This window comes from Stenella coeruleoalba (genome assembly GCF_951394435.1).
Source record: "Stenella coeruleoalba genome assembly, chromosome: 6".
NCBI classification, from domain to species: domain Eukaryota; kingdom Metazoa; phylum Chordata; class Mammalia; order Artiodactyla; family Delphinidae; genus Stenella; species Stenella coeruleoalba.
In genome coordinates this window covers 53,109,953-53,117,841 of record NC_137151.1, presented here as the reverse complement: position 1 = coordinate 53,117,841, position 7,889 = coordinate 53,109,953, and the positions used below count along the sequence as shown (strand labels likewise).

The following is a 7,889-nucleotide window of genomic DNA, read 5'->3' as shown; positions in this document are numbered from 1 at the left end:
CTTTTATGTCTCAACTCAAATATTAAAGCAGCATATAGGAGGCTGTATCACATAATCTTGATAAATTTTAGCTCTAATCATTAAGAGGGATTTTAATTATTCGTTGCTTATTTTATTATCTGTCTCACCAATCTCCCCATGGAACATTAGCTTTATAAATAAAGTTGAGATCTTTTCTATCAACTCCCAGCCCCTAGAATTGCACCTGGCATAACAGGTTTCAATGAGTATTGCTCAGTAAATTAGAGATTCTTAAAGATTTGTTCAAACGTCAGGCTCTCCAGGAAGCCTTCCTTGAACCAACTGCCTGGGAGAAGTTTTCCCTCCTCTATGCACCAACATTACATAGCTTGTACATAAAACTAACATTTGTCAAGTTGCATTATATTAATTTATTCATATAGCTATCTTTTAAGAAAATTGTAAGTTCCTTGAAGGCCAGGATTTTATCTTAGTCTTCTTCATATCTGTAAAGTCGTATCCATACTAGTTCCTGGCACATAAAAGTCCCTCAATGAATATTTTTTCAATGAATTACTCTCTGAAAACCCATGAACTGTCATAAAAGCAGTTTGTAAAATCCATCTATAATAGTTTTATGTGTAAAGCTGACTAAGCTATAGCGCCCTATTATTTAATCAAACACTAATCTCAGTGTGGCTGTGAAGCTATTTGGTAGGTGTGGTTAATATCTATAATCAGTTGACTTTAAGTAAAGGAGATTGCTCTCTATAATGTGGGTGGGGCTCATCTTACCAGCTAGAAAACCTTGAAAGGAAAACTGAGATTTCTCAGAGAAGAAATTCTGCCCCAAGTTCACAGCATTAACCCTTGCCTGAGTTTTCAGCCTGCAGGCTACACAATACAAATCCCCCCAAGCCCCCACTCCCCACTCCCCCTCTTCCCCTTCCTTTCCAGAGAGCTCTAATTGATATACCATCCATCTTTCCATTTAAATCCAATTTAGGGTGGTGGTGAGAGTTTAACCATATCTTACCAGATTAGACTTGAAGCAATTTTGTAGGCTTTAGAAGTAAAGGAAGTAGAATATTAAAATTGAGATTAATATGTCCACAAAGGAAATGAAAAAAAAAAACCTTGAAAAATTGAACAAAGAGCTAAATAACAATTCAGAACAGTAAAGGATGTTTTGAGATTTTAAACTAATGATAAAAAGTTGAATTATATTCAATAACATTTACTTAAGATAGGGTAGTTCTCGATAATCTTTTTGGAAGATACTTATAGAGACTTGAAAAAAAATATCAACATGTCAATGTGTTTGTGTTATACCAGAAGAGGGATGTCTTAATAGTCATTTGAGATACTTCACAATAGTTTGCAACTTCTCAGCAAGTGGAGTTGGAAAAGTCTTTTTATTTTTCCCCTAGACTGTCGCTTTTGCTCAGGAAACTAGGTGATGTCCATTAGAAGTATTTCCTTTGAGATTTTCTCTACTATTGACTGAGCCGTCAAAATTTTGATGAGGCTGCATCTCAAAATTCCAGCTGTTGGCCTCCTCCTGAAGTGGGAGTGAAGACAGGAACTGGTTACTCTCAGCTCTCACCTTCCCCAGCCTACCTGATCCTAAATGACCGCTTCCTTTTCAGGATCAGAATGCAAAATTCCATCTACACTGGATACAACTATGTAAAACATTGCTAGCATAACAAAATGTGAACAAAGATACAAAGAAACACAATTCATGTGTTTTGGTATTGATATTGTGAAATGTCTCTTTCTATCTTTTTTATTTCTTGTGTCTTACATGTTTTGTGCAATAAAATAAGACCACAATAGAAAATTATGTCTACCAGCATCTCTGATGAGATTTTGGTATACAAATAAAAAATGATTCGAGTGGGGTGGGTTTGATCAAAGTTGACTTGCTATAGGAAGAATTTCTCAAGAATCAGATGAGCCTCTTCTGGTTTTCAGTGTGTTAACAAAAGGGCCTCTCTTTCTTGGGAAGAACTTTGAGGTGGCCTGGGAAAGATCAGGTACAGTTGATGGCAGGGAGGAAGGGTAAAGAATATAGGCTGCTGACTTAGTCTGACCTGATCATTTCAGTTTCAGTACCTCTAAAACCTAATATCTCTTCTGTAAATTGGCCTCACTCCTGGCTTCTAATTTTTTAGGTAGCTCCGCTCTTCTCCAGCTGTAGGATCTCTCCATCTTTTGCTTTATTCCTTCTCATTTGCTCCCCCTACCCCAAATCCTATCTGTTCATCATTTTTTCTAGTTGTTATTGGTAAATTTTCTGCATTGTTTTATTCTACTGCAATCACCCTAACTCATTTTCACACTATTACAACAGCCTTTTAACTAGACACCCTAACATGTAAACTCTCACTCCTTCAGCCTTTTTTACATTCACAGTGACCAGGTTACTCATCCTATAATACAACTATCAGGATTCCCCTTGATTTAAAACATTTCATGTGTCTAAGGATTACAGGCAGGATATTCAAGATTCTTCCAACAAGAATCCTAGTCACACAGGTTCTTCCAACCAGAACTTTACCTGCCTTCTCCTTTTATCCTTCTCCTTTCCATTGTCCCAAATTAATCTCCTGTCTTCCAAACACAAACCAGTCTATGTCTTGGCTATACATTTGATTATGCACGATGTGAATTCTATCTCAATGCTTTGCCTCCTTCAAGAATAGAGCCAGAGATTTCCTTGTTCAAGAAATCATGGGAGGGTGGGAGGGAGATGCAAGAGGGAGGGAATATGGGGAAATATGTATACATATAGCTGATTCACTTTGTTATACAGCAGAAACTAACACAACATTGTAAAGCAATTACACTCCAATAAAGATGTTAAAAATAAAAAAGAAATCATGGTCAAATTCCAACATAAAGCCATCTTTTTCACCACTTTACCTCTGGTGGGTCTTTTCTGAGATACAGTGTAACGTAGCACAAAGATATACATTGACTCTCAGCTCTGCCATTACACCAGCTGTTGGAGTGTGGACAGATGACGTCACCACTCTGCCTGTGTTTTCTCATCCGCAGAATGTGGATTAAAATGTTTATCTTAGTTGCAGTATTTATCTCTGTGTGTTTATTTTTATTCATTGCTCCTCTCCCTCCATTATAAGTTTAAGAAGCCAGACATGTTGTCTGTTTTGTTAGTTGCTTTTTTTACTCCTGCATCTAGATCGACGTCTGGCACAGAGTCGGAAATTCATACCATTTGTTGAAGGAATAAATGGTTAGGCACCTAGTAAGTGCTTCATGAATGGTGGCCATCATCATCATCATTTGTTATTACAGCATCTTTTTAATGTTGCTTGGCATTGCTATTTATTTTTTATGTGAAGTCAGGATTATATTATTTCTCCTTTATAGGTCCTTAGTAACTAGTTGGTACTTGGGCCTATGCAGAAATATACCATAGCTAATACTATGCAGGATTACATAGATCGATTATTTGGGGACATGAATGTTTGAGAATAGAATCAAAGCTTATTCAGTGGCATTTTTTTCCACTAAAGACAACATATTCACATCTTACAGCAAATAATCCAAGCAGAGATTATCATCTGCCCATGGGCTCTTCATGCCACACATATTTACTTTTTTAGCAGTTATTTTTAATTGTTTTCTATTCCCCTACAAAGCCCATAAAATAATAATTTGTCACATTTTAATAACACCTCAGAGAAAATAATTTCTGACTAACACAGGAGAGTTTTTTTAAAAAGTCAAATTTACAGGCATGTATGTGAGAAGGGGTGATGTTATTGGTAGGATTCTACAGTGACATTTTAATGGTGCTATGAGAAATCAGTTCCAAACATCTAACCCCACTCCCAACCTATCCACCTGCACAGGATAATTTTGTAGCCACTCAACTGATCAATTAGTCTTACCTCATACACTATTATGTCTTTTGGAAGAGTAAGTTTTCATCTTCCTCAGTCAGTCATACCACAGCTTGAAAGAGTTCATTCTATTCAACCTTTCCTATGCAAGATTTGATAAAGAAAAATCAGGGAGAGCATGGCCAGCCCTGGCTCATGGAGTTTGATTGCTTCTGTATCCAGAAGATTTTCAACGCACCAGAAACTTACAAAACCTTTCTATACGCCTAGTTAAAACTGAGAGTATTCATCAACAATGACACAAAATAGGAGTCATTATCCCCATATGCAGACTGAACTACTGAGGTTCAATGAGGTTAACCCACTTTTCAAAGTCCTGCTCATAATCTGAAGGCCTTTATTCAGTTATGAAAAATCAGGCACTTGAACAAGTTAGAATCAATTATTGGCTTTAAATAATTTCTTTTTGTACATTTTCTTACCGGTGCCTGTAAAATCATCTGTGGTGGTACGAATTAAAGAGCAAGTTTTCACATCTCTCTACCAGGTGTCTCTTTCTCCAAGTGCAGACATGCAGAGGGTGAAGAAAGGAAGAAAAAAAAGTATTTGATCAGTAATCATAGTGATACTGACCTGCCTATGTGCTTATTTGATAATTTTGACTGAATAAATTTCTAATAGTTCAGGGAGAAGAAAGTTATATTAACAGGAATTTGACATTAAATCTCTGGTAATATAGTCTTGAAAACTGAATAATATCTTTATCATTCCTTTTTCATAATAAAGGAAAATTCAAAGAATATTTTGTTCTTAAATTACAAAATTATGGTTCTGAAATTCAAGCATGTATAATTTTGATGTGCCCTCTCTATTATTTTTTGTAACCGTTACATAAATATAGATTCAGAATATTGTGACTGAAATTCCCAGAGGGCATTTTTGTGAAACTTAACAGCAAAATGTAGTTGACACTCGTTCTGTGTTACCCTAGGGCTACAGTTTTGATCACAGTCTGTGGGGATTCATTCCTGTCGGGACAATGAATTTTATACTCATGTTATAGGTAAATTTTACAATCCTTTTGCCTTTTTAAAGTAGAAATGAAGGAAGAACAAATTCAGTTAAAATATTTCAATCGAAAAGTAAAGAAAATAATAGTATCAAACAGATATAACATATAGACCAAAATCAGTCCCCTTTCAATTCTGATTGCCTAATTAAATATATTGTAATGCTAATATTAATGTAAATACATGCACATTTATACAATTACAATTATTTTTAACATTAAATTTATCACTATAAATAGAAAATAGGAACAAATGAGCTAGGAATTTATCAGTTGCTCTGTAATCATAAGAAAGCAGGGGCTATTTTGCTACTAAATCATATAAACAGTACAGTCCATTATATATCATCTTTGAGTTTTAAAACATTGTTACGTCCTGATTCCCCTTTGCACAGGTATAAGATACCAGTGACAGTTGCTTTGAATTTTTTAAAAAAGTACATTCTGATGGTAGGTTCCCAAGAAGGTTAAATATAAATTAGTCATAAAGCCAATGGAACTGACAGGAAATGATTAGGCTGTATGATTATTTCTAAATTTATAGTGTTTTAACACTACTAGTGTTTAATTAAGGAGAAAAAGGAGTCAATTTTATTTTATATGATTATATAAGACCTCAAAAATTAATGTTCATCTTACTCTGTAATGCTGCAGTTCTAAAGCGATGTTGAAGACAACAAAGTCCCATTTGATAGTCTAGCCTTTCAGCAAAGAGCTCTTCTTCCTGTCTTTGATGTAGGAATGGTTGATTTAATCAATTATTAATCAAAGTTATGGCATTCTTCTTATATATTTAGGTAAAACTAAAAGATGACTTTCCCAAGCCTTATTGCTTAAATAAAAGTTTAAATAGACTATGAAAACACTGGACTTTGACATGGCAGATATGGCAGTGATTTAAGTTTCAGAGAGCCACTGGTCTCAACTGGGTGCTTAAATAAAAAGGTGTGTGTGTGTGTGTGTGTGTGTGTGTGTGTGTGTGTGTGTGTGTCTGTGTGTGTGTGTGTGTGTCTGTGTGTGTGTGTGTGTGTGTGTGTCTTCAATGCAATTTTCTAGAAGTAGATGATAAGCATGAGCCGAAATACCCAGAGCACTTTTGATAACCTTCCCATCACAAAAGGCAGGACAGACAATCGGATTTGTTTTCTTCACACAGGTGTTAAAGTTGACAGGAAGCAGCTGAAAGACACAGCCTTGTGGTGCGAGCCGGGCAGCTGGACACTGTGCATGGAGAATCTCGAGCAGTTGGTAACAGTTGGCAGCTTAACATAGAAAAAAAAAAAAATCACTGCTAGCAAAATCTCAACTGCTGCTAATTAGCAGCAATGAACTGTGGGTAGGACAGTGCGTTTTAATGTGAGAAGATTTTTACAGTAACCACCACACTAAGGGGAGAAAGAGAAAGAAATGCTCCTTAGCTGACCCTCATGGCAATCCAAGCTGCATATTGCAATAATCCTGTAAATTACTATGCTTTCTTATACAGTAACTTGGAGTTAATTAGTAATTTAACATTCCTCTACACTATTAAATGTCTTTCTTGCATTATATTATGTTGTTTCATGGGCTTACCTTAACACTAATGGGGTTTTGTTATATTTTCTCAAAGCAGTAACAGTAAAATAAAACTGAGCTAGAAAATTAATTAGTTATCTTTTACCTTTGATTTACCTGTTATTAACAATTAAGTGGTGGTACACGTTTTTAAAGTAGTTCTGGAGGTTAGGCTGAGATGAAGATGCTTCCAGAATATATTACAGAGGAAAAGTGAATAAAAATGAGTAGTGTACAGGCTTCAAGAGACTACACTGTAATGCCGAATGCAATGCAAACATGTTTCATATTTCCACTCTAATAGGGAGGGGTAATGAATGGTGGGTGGAGGAGGGCCGAGGGAGGATAGAGGTAGAGGAGGAAAGCTTATTTAGCTACATTCACTAATTTTTAAGAGAATCTTTGCAAAGAAACATTCATATCATTCATGGGTTTATGCCATAAAATGTGAATATGCTAGAGTGAAGTAGTGGATTTTACCATATAGCCATACAGAAAAAAAAAATGCACTTTTTTTTTTTTTTTTTTTTTTTTTTGCGGTACGCGGGCCTCTCACTGTTGTGGCTTCTCCCATTGCGGAGCACAGGCTCCGGACTCGCAGGCTCAGCGGCCATGGCTCACGGGCCCAGCCGCTCCACGGCATGTGGGATCCTCCCGGACCGGGGCACGAACCGGTGTCCCCTGCATCGGCAGGCGGACTCTCAACCACTGCGCCACCAGGGAAGCCCAAAAAATGCACATTTTTGTAGCTCTGTGGTTTGTAAATGCCAAAGGATTTTGTAGGATTCTGTGACTGGGGAGAAGTGATATTCAAAAATTTAAATAATACAAATTAATGCACACAATATTAACATTCAAGTAAAACCTGAGGTGAGAAATTGTGGTAATCAAAATTATTCTGATCACCTGAATGGAAAAAAAATGTTAAAATTATTAATATGTTTTAAAAAAATTTCTTAACCAGCTACCTCTTTCTTCCCCTGCAAACTTAATTTCCCTATCGAAGGAGGCAAATACAGCAGTATTACACACACGCACTTTAAAAACTGTTCTTACTTAAAATTGAAATTCTGTGTATTAAAGATAAAGGAAGTGTTTTTATCTGGCATATCAGTGATCAATGTGAACTCGAAGGTGTAACAATTTAGTAAAAGCAGGGCTTCAGAAGAAGAAAAGCTACATATGTGTACGTGGAAAGGAATGAATTCAGTACAAAACACTTCCAAAAGATTTCGTCTCTTGGGGCTCCCTCTAAAAGAGTGTCTGCTACCATTTAAAACCCTATCCTTTGCAGCTGGATTTGAACATTCCATAAAAAATTCATCTGCGCTTTAAGAGATTTCTGCTTTTCTGTCCTCTCTATTGTTAGACAAATTGAAGTGTGCACTCAGAAGGAGAGTGGCAGTGAACTGCGAATTTATTTACTCATT

At 36.2% G+C, this 7,889-nt stretch overlaps 1 long non-coding RNA gene across 3 annotated transcripts; it reads right to left on the bottom strand.

The window, feature by feature from the left end:
• Window positions 1-1,216: 1,216 nt before the first annotated feature.
• Window positions 1,217-5,630, bottom strand: LOC307187539. 3 transcript variants are annotated; one of them, XR_013828637.1, is made up of 4 exons: window positions 5,545-5,630; window positions 4,319-4,393; window positions 3,885-3,978; window positions 1,217-1,522 (listed from the first exon to the last, which is right to left on the bottom strand). It is a non-coding gene; the product is annotated as an uncharacterized lncRNA (long non-coding RNA). The 3 variants fall into 3 exon arrangements; XR_013828638.1 differs by having other exon boundaries at window positions 4,319-4,389; window positions 5,545-5,628; XR_013828639.1 differs by lacking the exon at window positions 5,545-5,630 and having other exon boundaries at window positions 4,319-4,970.
• Window positions 5,631-7,889: the final 2,259 nt, after the last annotated feature.